The sequence below is a fragment of the Plectropomus leopardus genome, chromosome 18 (assembly GCF_008729295.1).
Source record: "Plectropomus leopardus isolate mb chromosome 18, YSFRI_Pleo_2.0, whole genome shotgun sequence".
NCBI classification, from domain to species: Eukaryota; Metazoa; Chordata; class Actinopteri; order Perciformes; family Serranidae; genus Plectropomus; species Plectropomus leopardus.
Genome location: NC_056480.1, coordinates 21,296,573 through 21,311,135, shown reverse-complemented (window position 1 = coordinate 21,311,135; position 14,563 = coordinate 21,296,573).

Genomic DNA, 14,563 nt, shown 5'->3' with positions numbered 1-14,563 from the left:
AGAAATTAGAAATTTATTTTTTCAAAAAGCTGTGGAAAATGTCTAAAATTAAACTATATTTAAAATCATCATAATTACATATTTAAAATTATTTTAAAGAATTGTTAAAATGTTTAGGCACTTTTTTGAGGTCATTTCCTTTTTCTGTTTTTTTGTCACTGTTTCCCTTTTTCTTTTTAAATGTCATTGTTTTTGTGGGTTTTTTTTTACTAAGCTAATTTTTCAGGTCATTTTTTTGAATGAATACTTCACCCCTGAAATGATCATCTGTATGTCCCTTGCTTACCCAGTGTTATGTTGTATTCTAAAAGAACATGCCATCTTTGGGCTAAGAATCCCCGAAGGCTCGCATTCTCGATTAATCCAAGTCATAGGGGGCCATGTTTAATGACAGTAGAGCCACTTCAAAACATTTGTTTAAAAACTTTCACATAAATTGTGCAGTATATAATCTAAGTCTCATTTTATCCAGTTATTTGCAGTGTTTCCCAAAGAGATGCATTTTGTAACATGAAAATGCCTGTGCTATAATACAGTTAGCTGAAGAACACTGAAGTATCAACCAGTCATCTTTTAAGGCCATTTAGCTATATTTCTGTTTTTTAAAAAACAAAAAAGTCTATACAGAGGTAGACTGAAGTTGGACATGCACACATTTTCAGCTCTGCTTTGCTAACACTTAATCTGACAGAGAGAAGGACAGTTGAATATAATATAAAACCAAACGTAGGCTCTACATGTGTTTTTAATCAAATCTATTAAAGTAGGTGTAGCCAGGGTTTCATAATGTTGCACGTGTGAGTCAATAGGCCCTTCTCATAGCAGACACAGTAGCTAAAGTACAGGTGTTATTAACCCTTTAACACACCAAGATGAGAGGGCGGGGCCTCACACAGGTTGGAAATAAACATGGCTGACACTGCAGCCACACTGAGAGGCTGCAGCAGAGAGGAGAGGAGAATGACTGGAGCAAAGAAAGGTAAGAGCTGAATCTGGATCTGTCTGCTGTTTGCAGTGTTGCTTGTTTGGCTGAGGAAGCAGAAGATGGCTGGTTGGCTGTTTGGTTGGTTTGTTGGTTAGTTGGTTTGGTTTGTTTGTTTGGTGAGCTGAGCTGAGCAGCTAATTGGCTAAAAACATTATCAATGCAAGTGCTCCTGAGAGAGTGACACTGAGTAAGCATGTAGGAGGACCCTTAATAATGATAATATTGATATAATATTTTTAAAAAAATTATGTAGCACTTTTTAAACTTAAGCATAAAGTGCTTTGCAGATAAGAAGGTTTACAGACTAAAATAAGATTTCAGAAACTCATGTAGCCCCTCTCCTGTCCCCTTATGACACAACCAAAATTAAGAACATTAAGAATGTTAAAGCACTAATAATAAAGTAGCACAGTGTACAAAAACATGAGGGTGCAAAAGAAGAAAAATCAGAAGTATGTAAAGTGTAAATAAAAGAAATAAGACCACATAAACAGATAAAAACTAAGAGTAAAATAATAACCATATCAATAAGCAGGTAAGGGCTAATACAAGAGAGGATTGTCATATAAAACAGGTTGAATGCCAATAAAGGAACAAACACTTGCAAAGTATATGGAAGTGCATAAAATAGTCACATGGCAAAACTAAAACAGGACCACTATAAAATGTAATGACAATAATAATAATAAAAATGTAACACCATCAAATAAGACTTTTAAGGGAAGGCTTTCTTATAAAAGTGAGTTTTTAGGAGGCTCTTAAAAGCTTCAGTCTGCTGATCTCAAATTCCTTAAACCAAAGCAGTGAAATGGAATTCAGCCTTCATTAATTGTGTAATTTACACCTGTGTGGTGCGTGTGACATATCAAAATGCTGTCCACGAAAAACGCCTTCAGTTACCTTTCTCAATTGTCTTTTTATCTCCTCCCTAATGCAATAGTTCTACATATGACCAGCAGAGGTCAGCACATACTCACAAAAAGTGCATACAATAGATATTCTTGAGATGCAGAAGGCTTTGTCAGGTACTGAGACTGCTGACGGGACAATTACAAAGCATGTTTCCTCACTAACAACCTAAATATGTCTGACTCATGACTCACAATATTAAAGATTTTGACATTACAACATACATGCACACGTGTGCAGAGATAGAAAATGGTCTTTTGGACTGCACTCAGCAATTAATGAAACATACAAAAAAGAAATCACTGAGAAAAAGCTGTTTGTATCTGGAGCTGGGAGACAGATGGTTTTAAGAAAAGAGACAGGAGAAGCAAGATTGATGATGAAGATGTAAGATAAGACAAAGGAAAGCTGATTTAGGAACTCAGCAGAGTAAAGAAGAGGTAGAAAATGTAAAATTGTTTACATAGGTGCAATATAACAGTTTTTGGAGGGATGATTGTTAAGTAGGTGCATGTGGCATTATTTATTTTTTAATATATCTGAATGTATACTCTGTGATCTGAAACAAAAAAAATGTCTGCAGTGTGGGGTCTACTGAAGCTTGGTGAAACAGTGCTTTACACAATTCAAATCCTTTTATATGAATGGATTTGTTTTGAATAAACACTGATCCAGTATCAGTGGGTTTACACAAGGGAGTGAATGATGAAGGGCTTAGGTTTTTTCTCTATGTTGAGGGGGACACGTATAAAACGAGGGGTTTTCAAAATTTCAAGCCTCAAACGGTTAATAATGCACACTCTGGTGAACTTTCACACTCCAGTTTTGTGCCTTTTCAGCATTAATTCATGGTGTGAATGTTATGCTGTAAATTTTGCTACTTTAGAAATGCACTTGTTCTGATTATTGTCCCCTGCGTTCTCCCTTAAATCTGCACTTGTGGAATGAATTCATCTCTACTTGCTTTGTTGTGCTGCAATAAAAGACAAAGACAAGGACAAAAAAGAGACGGGAAATAAACATCTAGAAGCAATTAGAGCAAGATGTTGCGAAGGGAGAAAAGAAAATTAATGATATAGCAAAGAATGAAAAGACATTGAATGAATAAAGGAGAAAGAGAGGTAAAAATGGAAAAAAAAATCAGGGAGTCTGACTTAATCATTTCATTCAAATGGCAACTCTCCCTCTTCCCCTCTTATAAGATCTTGTGTGTAATGAGGAGCGCAGCAGACAGTCACTTTATACTCAGAACTCATTGCAGTGTGTGGTTTTAATCCAGCTCCATATGTCTGAATTCAGGTGGTCCTCTGGTGGTAATGTGAGAGGAGAAGATTACAGTGAGATGAAAAGATACTTGCAGTAATCCATCCTCTGCGTAGAGGCAGAGAAACATCCGGAGCTGGTTATTCGAGGGTATTTAGACAGCAGCAGTGCCAGCCTAGACTCAGCCAGACCGGCAGAAAGGCCCCAGATTCAACCCTCCGCTCTGTTCTGCTCCACTCACTCTCTGATTAAAGAGAAACGAGGGCACACACACACACACACACACACACACAACACACACACACACACACACACACACACACACACACACACACACACAAATGCTGCCTTCATATGCATCTCCGGGTGATCTCAGCACTCAGGTCATATTGAGCCGACATTGTGGTTGTGTTTTAACATAAGCAGAGCCACAGCCTTTCCTCCGGATCACACTGAGTCATGACACACCATCTCAAGCCTCCCTGCCCTCTGACTCGTCTACTCTGGTGGACAAAATGAAATACAGGCACCGTACAAGTTGCAAAATGGAAAAGTAATCTTTTTTTTTTTCTATTTCCATCACTGTGTCTTTCTCTCCTGCTGTGTAGTATATGTCTGTGCATGAGACGCAGGGAGGGAGGAGGAGGAAAAAATGAGGTAGAAAAGGATGGTGAAAGTCTGTGGAGGAGGCAGAAAGAAAGACAGTCAAGTGAACACATGCAGTGCTGTTGGCAGAAGCTCTCAACGGCTTTCACCTCTGTTATGGGGGCGACTTGGCTAAGTGGTGCTGACCACACATCTGCTGCCATTAGATAAAAAAGTAAAAGAAATATCTATACATGTGATGCTGAGGACTGCTTCACGTTAGCAGTTAACTGGACCTTAACCTAAATTTTCTTTGGAAAAATCTAATTTTCATTGCACTTCTGTCTCGCTTTCTGCACCATGCAACCTGGAAACCACAAATTGTGACTTTTTTCTTAACAGCTTCTTTTTGATCTACTGCGGCTGGGGTTGTACATCTTTGTACATTGTCTTGTACAAGCATGCTAGCTAAATGAAAAAAGAAAAGAAAAGTGGGTGAAATCCTACCTTGACCATAAAACCTTTTCTGTTGCATTTTCAAAAAACATGCAGTGTGCCTAAAAGGTCCATTTTAGGTCAATTTTCCCCACATTTGCTTCCTCTGAGGAACATTATCTGCAAATATGACGTGAATTTCTATTTTTATGCTGATGACATCCAGCTATAAGTACTAACAATTATTGGTGACACTGGCAGTTTAGTTGCAGTTATCAACTGTCTTGAGGCCATTTTACAAGGATTAGCCCAAAACTTTACTCCATTTCAAACATTCTGAAATCCTAATAACATCCTACAATCCTACAAATGTCCTAAAATCCGAAAAATGTCTTAAAATTTCTAAAAAATCCAATAAACATCCTAAAACCCTGGAAACATCCTAAAATCCTAGAAAGTGTTAAAATTCTAAAAATATCCTAAAACCCTAGAAACATCCAAAATCCTAGAAACATAGTAAAATCCTAGAAATATCCTTTAAATCCTAGAAATGTCCTCAAATCCTAGAAACTTGTATGGGGTTGCTGTGAGTGGCCCCCATGTGAAGCAAATTGAGTATCTCTGCCATAGTGTGTGTTGTGATGAAGTCAAGCAGAGTGTATTGGACAGAGTTGGGAGTTCAACATGCTAGTTCACCACTAAAAGTCTCAAAAGTATGCATATACTACACGCCGCTCCAGGTAAAGACATATTCTGCTGCTCGACTGCAGCTCTCTGTGTGCTCTCCCTGCAGGGTTGGCAATTTGTTGGTGTTAGTTATGAGGTCAAAATCAATGTTTGTCTTTGAATTTGGGGAAATATTCTGTTCAGACTGGCTGGAGTTTTGTGCATTCTGTTAGAAAGTCCAGCTCTGTCTAGACTTTGTCTTCCTTGCACAGCTGGCAGAGGCGGTCCTCTTCGGGGAGCCATGATTGTTTGTATCGGCCTGTCTCGATGGCCATGTTGTGCTCGCTGAGTCTGTACTTTGTCAGAGGTCTGTGTTTAGTGTCAGTCACTGTGATCTTTGTTTCCATTAGTTTGAGCCCATTACAGCTGCAGGCCCCAAAAGCAAATTGAGACATTATATTGACCTTCTTATTGACATGACTTGGCATGAGATGCGCGCACGCACACACACACACACACACACACACACACACACACTCTAACATGCACATATAAAACTATGGATCATGCCACCACCGGAGGGTGCCATTGTCATACTGGCAGCTACACGCGAACATGCGCTAAGGCACGTACACTAGCTCTGTGAATTCTCTGCTGCTTTCACTCATTCTCTCGATCTCTTTCTCACACACACGCATACTTTCACACAATGCCACCTCTCACACACCACCGCCTGCTTAGCTTCAATCCCGTGCGGACGTTGCGTCTCGTCCACGCTGTGTGATTTGTGGAATCTTTTGATGTGTGAAGTGGCAAAGACCTGCAGCCTGATCTGGACTTTGTCACAGTTTCTGGAGTCAGCAAAGTCTACAGGCTGGTGGAAGAAATGAGAGTGTGTATAGGGCGCTTATATACTGGTACTTAAGTCCAAATCCATGAAGAATTCACCTTAAAATGTCGTTATATAAATCCTTATTAACGTGTAAAAGGCAGGCACAGAATCTGCTCTGCTGGTGAACAAACAGTTTCCTCTCATCAGTATCAATATGTTTCTGTGGGCCCGAAAACTCCTGGGAACCCAGTTTTCTTTAAAAAAAAGATTAATGCACAATAGTCCTGCCTGATTCAGCAATAGTTTTATCTAATCCCCCTGCTGATAGACAAACACCTCCGTCATCCTTCAACACACTCCTTCCCTGCTTGTGACGTGATGTGGAGCCACTCCTGGTTCATTTCTTCTCCCTCCAGAATGAAAACATCAGCCATCTGGTCCAGGGGTGAAAGGTCAAATCTCAGGCTGGTAATGAGGATGGCGTCGCTAGGGGGATGCAGGAGGGGCGTGTGTGCGTGCGTGTGAGCCTTGCTGAGCGTGTCTGCTTCCTGAGTGAGCATTAAACATTAACGACTCAGCTCAGTGAGTCTGGAGAGAGGAGAGGGGAGATGAGAGGACAGGAGATAGAGGCAAAGAGACAGTGCACGGACAAAGCCACTTTAGTTAGAGGGATTTGCAGGTAGACACATGAATGCACATACACACGTACAGATGCACAGAGAGACAGACTGCATGTGGATACACTCTTCCTTTCAGTCACTCTCTCCTCAAAAAGCTTTTCTTCTTGTTTATTGACTCAGCCTTCCAACATTCGGTACATCAATAGCTCTGGTCGATGCGAAAGAAAAAGGCACAGAGACTACTGCTGTGACGGAGGTGTTTGTGTGTGTATGTGTGCGCTCGTCGGCCCTTTTTCTTCCATCCGAGCCATTTCATCCAACACATCCCATAATTTGTTCCAGTTATTTTCCTCCGCTATAATAATTTCCTCTGGATTTCCACTGGCTGTAGCTATAACATGCAGGTCTATAAAAAGGTAAGCTGTTTGATAATAGTAACAGGTCTCATTGGCCTCTGCACCATAGCTACCTAATTGGCTGGAAATTACAATGGGCAAGACTCAGCAGCGAATTCAAGAGCAGAGAGCTCACAAGTAGATTATACACACTTCCTTTTATGCTCTTTAGAGACTATGTGTGACTTTGTGTGGATGTGTGTGTTGGTATAGTCGCCATGGAGATGCAAAAGATGGTGGGGATAATACACTGTAAAATCTGACAAGTTGATTTTTCTCTAAGAAAAAAATCTAAGAAACCGATTGCCTTGAAAAATGTAAGTAAATATAAGTATTAATCTTAATATATGTTTACTTTAGATCCAGATGTAAAGTTTACGTAAAATTTAATTATATGTACTTGATTTTGTGAAGTTGTTCCAACTTCAAAACAGCAAGTTTAATGAAATCAATATTTCAAAGTTTTAGCAACTTCAGTAAACCAAGTTTACTGGGTTATGTGCTGTATATATAGAGAGCTTTCAGATGTCTTTCACAAATATTTAAACCTTTGAACTCCTTTGAACCCTGAGCATATTGGTGCGATTTCTTTTAAAATCATGTGATAAAGGTAATCAGTAACTTGGAAGGGTTAGGGTTAAAAGCTAGGGAAAAATGTTTAGGGAAAAAAATAACTATATTTATGGTTGTCATAATTTTTGAAATTATGTTACAAAATTACAATTTTTTTAAGCATTTTTTCCAGGTAATTTCTGTGTGTTTTAAAAAAAAAACTTTTTTTAAAATTATGTATGTATTTAATGATTTTATTTTATTTTATTCATTCATATATTTATTTATAATTTTCAGGTGATTTTCTTATACTTTTTACTAATATCTTGCTAATTTTTTGGTCATTTCTTCTTTCATTGCTGATTGCCTTCTTGCCATGTTTTTGAAAGAAATCACGTCAGTTTGTTCAGGTTTCAAAGGGTTAAATATGCACCACACATAGCCTATACGTCGTCACTGTCCTGTAAATTTGCTGTCTGTCCTGCATTTGAAGCCTATATCATATGACTTGATTTCTGCAGGGTTTTGTTCACTGGGATCATCATGCGTATTTGATGATGGCATCTAAGGCTTACAGCTAAGTCTGGAGAAGAGCATTAGCTTGAAAACATCACTTGTGGACCTGCTAATAAACTGCACCTAGGCAGGCTACAATGTGCAGACCTTTCTTTATTTTTAAAAAAAATATTTTATTCAGCTTGAAAAGTGTAACAGTTTTCTCAGGGATTAGAATATTGTGTCATCCTTCACTTTATTTCAAAATCTCAAAATCATATCTGGAGATTCGTAGTTTTCCTTGGACAGCGACATTATACGCTATGACTTGATTGACTGATTTTAGAAAAACATGGATATTGTGTCTCAAATGTAACCCACAAGTTTGGGTTGACATTGCTTCCATGTTGTCAGTTATTGAAGTCATAAAAACTAAATTTGGATAAAGTTGGGTAAGCAAGTGGCAACCACCACGGCTGGTGGTTATAGGCAGATGCAGCTGTCAATCAATCAAAAGCTCCCAAACTTCTGTAAGTCTGAACATCTTTTTAATATGCAATTCAAAATTGTCTCAAGAAACATATCAGTATATCAAAATATCCTGTACTTCTGCAGAAAAGTTGAAAAATTCCGTTAATTTCACTACATTTGGAGTTTTCAAATGCCCACTAGTGGAAAGTTTTCCATTCATTCTTTTATTTCAACTGTATTGGATTCAACCACAGTATGCTGAGTTTCCTTTTTGCCCTTTACAACAGTTTAAATACATTGCTTTTCATATATCTAAAGGTTTTCTTTCCAAAGACTTTCCGTGCGAGGACACTTTTTGAAATTCAGGTCGTAGATTTGGACACTTCTCTGCCCACAGGAGCGGAAATTGTTTGTCTTCTGAACAGCGGTGAGTCAGAGCCCCATCCAGAGCGAGCCAGACTCTCCAGTGTTTAATGTTTTACCTCCAATGTCCCTTTGGTATCTATCTTTTGGTATAAAATATCAGGGTAGCTGGTTTGGAGCATTTGTGTGTGTGACGTGTAATGTATTGATTATGTTTCTTTTAAAAGTGCAAGAATGAATCTTTCACTTATGGGAAAAGCAAGTGAGATTTTGTGCTTCTTTGTTGCCTCGAAGGCTTGATACGTACAATTTGTCTTTGAATACTTGGGACAGCCTGGGGAAATTAAAGGGAATTATAATTCACAATATATTCACAGAATATCTAGTGGTGGAAAATTAATGTGTCTGTTTCTGACAGACCTCAAGACATTTCATAAACTCACTCTGTTTTGTTTTTACTCAGTATAAGCCTTGAGGACACAGTCTAGTCTGGAGAATGATTTCTACCTTAAGACAAACTTCTCTTACTGTGTGTGTGTGTGTGTGTGTGTGTGTAGTGAGAGAGAGAGCGAGTGAGTGAGAAACCAGGCTGCTGTATGTGTTCAAACAAACACAAATGCAATAACATCATTGTCTCCATTTGTTACTCTTAACTACCACTGGTGTATTTATCAGCAAACTGATCATTATCATGTGTGTATTTTTTTTAAAAGAGGTCACCTGAGAAGAACATTTAATATATTGCGCCCTTTGAAACCTGTGCAAATTGGCTCGAGTCCTTTCAAAAAATATAGGAAGAAGGCAATAAGCAATAAAAGGACAAATGACCCCAAAATTAGCAAGGAATGTATAAAACGTATAAGGAAATTACCAGAAACTAGTAGAAAAAAAAGTTTAAAAAAAAATACAAAAAAAAATCGTTAAACAGTTTGACATAATTTAACATATGTTAATATTGCAGTTATAAATCTAGTTTTTCCCTGGCCTTTTTAAATTCTTTAAAAAAAAAATTGTAGATCTACTAATTTCTTGAATTGTAGAAATTGCTCAAGCTTCAAAGGATTGAAATACTTTAAGTATAAACCTTTAAAAGTGAAGAAGTAAAAAACAGGTGTCAAGTTATAGTTATGTTTTTTTTTATAACAAAGCAGAATATCAGAAAAAACAGCTGTAACTTAGATGTATTGTGTTTAAAACTGATAAGCCAGTGGAAATCAAACACCTTTAAAAAGCTTTTTATATATTGTTGTCATCATATAATTTCATGTATCTTTCTCATTACATGCTCAGGAATTGATGACTTTTTTTACATGAAAAATTCTGCAAATAAGTGGTTCATAAGAATAACAAATAATGTATATTCTATAATGATTAAAACAGATAGATAATAACAGTAGTTATGGTTTGGGTTTAAATCTTGAAATCAGAGTTAGTATAATTTTGAAATTGTAGAAAAATAAATCTTTTATAAACTCTTTTTAAATATCTAAAGCCCTGAGAAGCATTTTTCTGACATAAAGGTTACGATAAGTTTGTGCAAAGTTCCCATCAGGCCTTCAGAGAGAGACACACGGACAGAGACGGACATGGAGGAGACAGTCAGATGCAGACACATTGTCTAGGCCTGTCTTCCTCCCTACTCTAGCAGTAAAGAGTGTTTATGTGAGCAGTGTGCAGCGTGAGCGCGTCCCACACGGCTCCTTGATTGAAAGAAAACAACATCAATCTAGCACAGGCCCCAAGGCCTTTAAATAACCGGCAGGCTGTTTAGAGCAGAGATCTCATTCCCTCCCTGCTGCTGCTGACTGCGGACACACACATAGTGACACATTCAGAACTGTACACAAACACACACTATTTTAGCCCTCACACACACAGACAGATACACATAAATATATATATGAATAAACAGATCTTTCTCTCTCTGCGCCTCCATCACCATTTAAACCTCGCTCGCCCTCCTTATCGTCTTCTCCCCCCCGTCCCTCCTCCGCACTCCCTCCTTCCCAAGTGTATTGTGGTCATTTTCATTCATCGCCCCCATGATGCTAAAATGTCAAGGTTAGAGTGTGCCAGTTCTCACACACATGCACACGTACGCACACACGTACACACACGTACACACACACACACACACACACACACACACACACACACACACACACACACACACACACACACACACACACAAGAATACAAGAATTAGTCAAGCGTGCATTTTCCTTCTTCTCCCTTTCTTCGCCTCTCTCGCTCCTCTGTTGCCCCCCTCTCTTTGTTGGTGGGGGTCTCTGGTGTGTGAGTGTGTGTGCGTAGTGAGGGAGAGAGAGTTTAAAGGGTGAGGAGTTGCAGGGAGTGTGTGTGAGTGGGGGGTTATCAGAGGTGTGGGCAGGGCTTTAAAGTGGTTTGCTTGTTTTATTTACACTGGTGTTTATATGACTGAAATTAATGTGGGAAAAAGTCGAATTAACAACTAGAGTGTGACAAACGATCAGCTCATTTTCCAGTGTTTATTAATATTTTTCAGCCTTTTTTTAACAAGATCACTTTAGAGCCATGTAAGCCCTTTGAAATCTGAGCAAATTGGCTTCAATTCTTTCAAAACCATGAGGAGAAAACAATGAGCATCTTAAAAAGAAATGGCCCAAAAAATGTTACAAGAAAAATACCTTAGAATAAACAAAACAAAACAAAACAAAAAAATTTATTCTGTATATAATATTCTGTACATAATTTGGAACTACAAGATTTATAAACATAGCTTTCTGGACATTTCTATATCTATTATTCCTCCCAGCTAATTTTAAGGCCATTTTCTTGTCACATTTGAGAAGGTTTTTTTCTTTTTCAATTTGCAGGACTTTTCTTGTCAAGTTGCTCATTGCATTTCCCCCCATGTACTTAAAAGTAATCAAACCAAATTTCTTAGGTTTAAATGCTTGTGAATGGTGTCTGAACACAGCACAAGAAAACTGATCCAGGTGTTAAAGGGTTAAGATGCAGAACATTTGAAAACTTACAAAGTGAACAGCAGAAAAGGAAGAGAAGACCTTGGTTGACAAAACCTACTTTTAAAGAATGGATTCCTGAGGATACATTTTAAGCAGCAGATACTTTCTCTTCAAGACAGGTTTATAAAAAACAAAATTAATTAAATGAATTTATTAAAATTTGACTCCTGTTTTTAAGAGAGGCTGAGAAAAGGCAGAGAAGAAAGAAACTGACCTGTAACCAGCAGGGATGCACGTGCTTCCAGACATTAATATTTTTACTAATCCCTCATGTACTATTTATTCTATAGCACTATAGAGCCAAAATACTGCCAACGTTCCATGTACAGTGCCCCCAAACCTCTATATGAAAATCGTATAAAGTGTGTGAGTTTAAAAAAGAGAGGAAATGCGTCTGAGGAAGTGGACAAGCGCAGGATGGTTTGCAGTTGATAAGGTTAAAGTGCATCTTTTTTCTCAGGTTTTCTTGGGCCTTCTGACAAATGTGCAAAGAAAGAGGGCAGTGGAGGACTAAACAACTCCTCATATCTAATTTTAACCCCCTCCTAAAGTTCTTCCAAAAACTCCCCCACCCCTTTTCCCTCGGCTAACCCCCACCCCATCCTTAAAGCGGAGTCCCAAGGGAACAGAGGTAAACATGCCCCTGCTCCCTTCACCCCACTCAGCTCCCACAGCCCTCACCTCACTCCCCCCTCCTCCCCTCTCTCTCTCTCTGTTTGTTTGCCGTTGGGCTGCTTTCTGGACTTTTTGTTTGGCGTTCCGAGGCCTCAAACTCAGGGCACACTTTGAAGATGCTGCAGAAATAAAGGCAAGCTCATGATGAAGATCAATTTGTAAGGTTAGGGGAACATCTGCGCATGCTTTTCTATGAATTTACAAGTACAGATCATTTGGCTGATGGCTGCTATGGCGACTATCATGGCCGTAGATTTCATGGGGGGATGCAGGGGATACGTCCCCCTCAGTATTTAGATATAATTACATTTGTCGCAAATAAAATCATGCACGTAGCATTTTGTTTTAACCCTTTACAAATGGGCATCCCACTGATGGGAGTGGGAGATCAGTGTTTGAATGATCCTGTTTTAGTAAATTAAAAAAGAACCACAATAGCTAGACCTTTCATTCTTTTTGCAGCAGAGAGCCAAGACTTCAGTCTTCTGTAGCAGTATTTCCTCATTATTATGCTGACATTTACTTGTAAAGGCTGCAGGATATATATATATATATATATCCGACAGAGCTAAAGTTTCCCTCTCGGACCCAATTATGGTGGTGAATAGGTCCAACAAACCCTGGACTTTAATGTGGGAATCCAGTGATCACTTCCCGTCTGAGTGTGATGTGCTTTGGTGTTTTTTTCTCCACCTTACCATGTGCCTTTTTTTTCTCTAAACCTAACCATCTGTGCCAGCATGCTATGTGCTGTTGTTGCCTAAAAATAACCACCTGCAGGGTAATCCCACCATGCGCTTGTGTTTACATCACAGTAGCAGCATCCTCAAACATAAACAGCAGATGTGGAAGGATACCTAGAGCGTAATATTTAGAAGTGTAAGTCCACTGCAAAGCAGCAATATGTGATGACTTGGGATGAGAACATGTTGACCATTTCTAATTTAATACATTTCCACCATAAAGTCATGCAGAAAAGGGACAAATTAGTGCATGAAATTTGCCAGAATGCGGAAAATTAGGGTTTGATGCTCAAAATGTCCTGTGGGAGAACCCTGAACCCCCCCTTTAATTATGTTCCCCCCCAGTAATGAAACAAAACCTACACCCTTGCCACCTAGCGACTGAAAAGTCCACATGCAGCTCCCAGTCACCTAATTTTCGTCTCAACACAAAGGCGGACAACATTGTTCACAGAGCTAGACGAAACAGAAAATAACAGACAAAATCCTTACATGTAACAATACAAAAGGCTAGACTAGGGAAAAATTCACAAATCACAAAATTGTCCCAGTTTGTTTTATTTCATTCTTGAAGATAACTACATTCACTCCATGTATTTTTACTCGAGAGAAACTGTGAATGCCAAGACAAGTCCATTTTTTTTAAAATAGCTGACATGTTTACAGTATGTTCATGCGGTGCTGGAGTAGAGACTGTGTAGGAGTGAAAGGTAAGCGTGGGAGAGATGAGCGGAGAGGAAGGAGAACTGCTGTTCGGGCTATGTTTGTGTGTGTGTTGCTTTCTTCCCTGCAGTGAAATGAATGCTCATTACAAAAAATTGGAATTGTATTGAGTTGTACTACTGCTACAACAAACCAGAAAGTCAAAACACTGTTTAAAATAAAGTACACTGTAAAATCTAACAAGCTGACTTAACGTAAAATGATCTTGAACTGCATATATAACCATGAATCTTAATTTCTGCTTACTTTATATCTAATTGTTAAGTTAAATTAAATTTTGGCTGAATTTACTTAATTTTGTGAAGTTGTAACTTAAAAATGATAAGTTTAATTAAATCTGTTTTAATAAGTTTTAGCAACTTCAGTAAACCAAGTCTGATGTAACTTGATGAGAGGATTTTGTTAATGATGAAATTAGGAGATCTGTGATTGATGTTTAGTAAACATGTTTAAGAACATACAAATGGGACTGACAAGTTTGCAACCAGCAGAATACAGATATATAGCATGGTGAACTTGATTTACTTAAGTTTTTAAAACTTAAAAAGATTGATTTAATTACACTTATTATTTTAAAGTTGCAACAACTTAACACCTTATACAAAATTAAGTAAATTTGACTAAATTTTAAGTAAACCTCACACTTAGGCATGAAGTAAACATGAATTAAGACTAATAGTCACATTTACTTACATTTTACAAGGCAGCAGGTTCCTAGATTTTTTAAGGAGAAATCAACTTGGCAGATTTCACAGTGTAGAAATGTTAAGAATTGTTCGTAGTGTTTTAATTTGAACTGATGTAATGTGCTTGACTACTTCTCCAAGATAAGAAACAACGCTC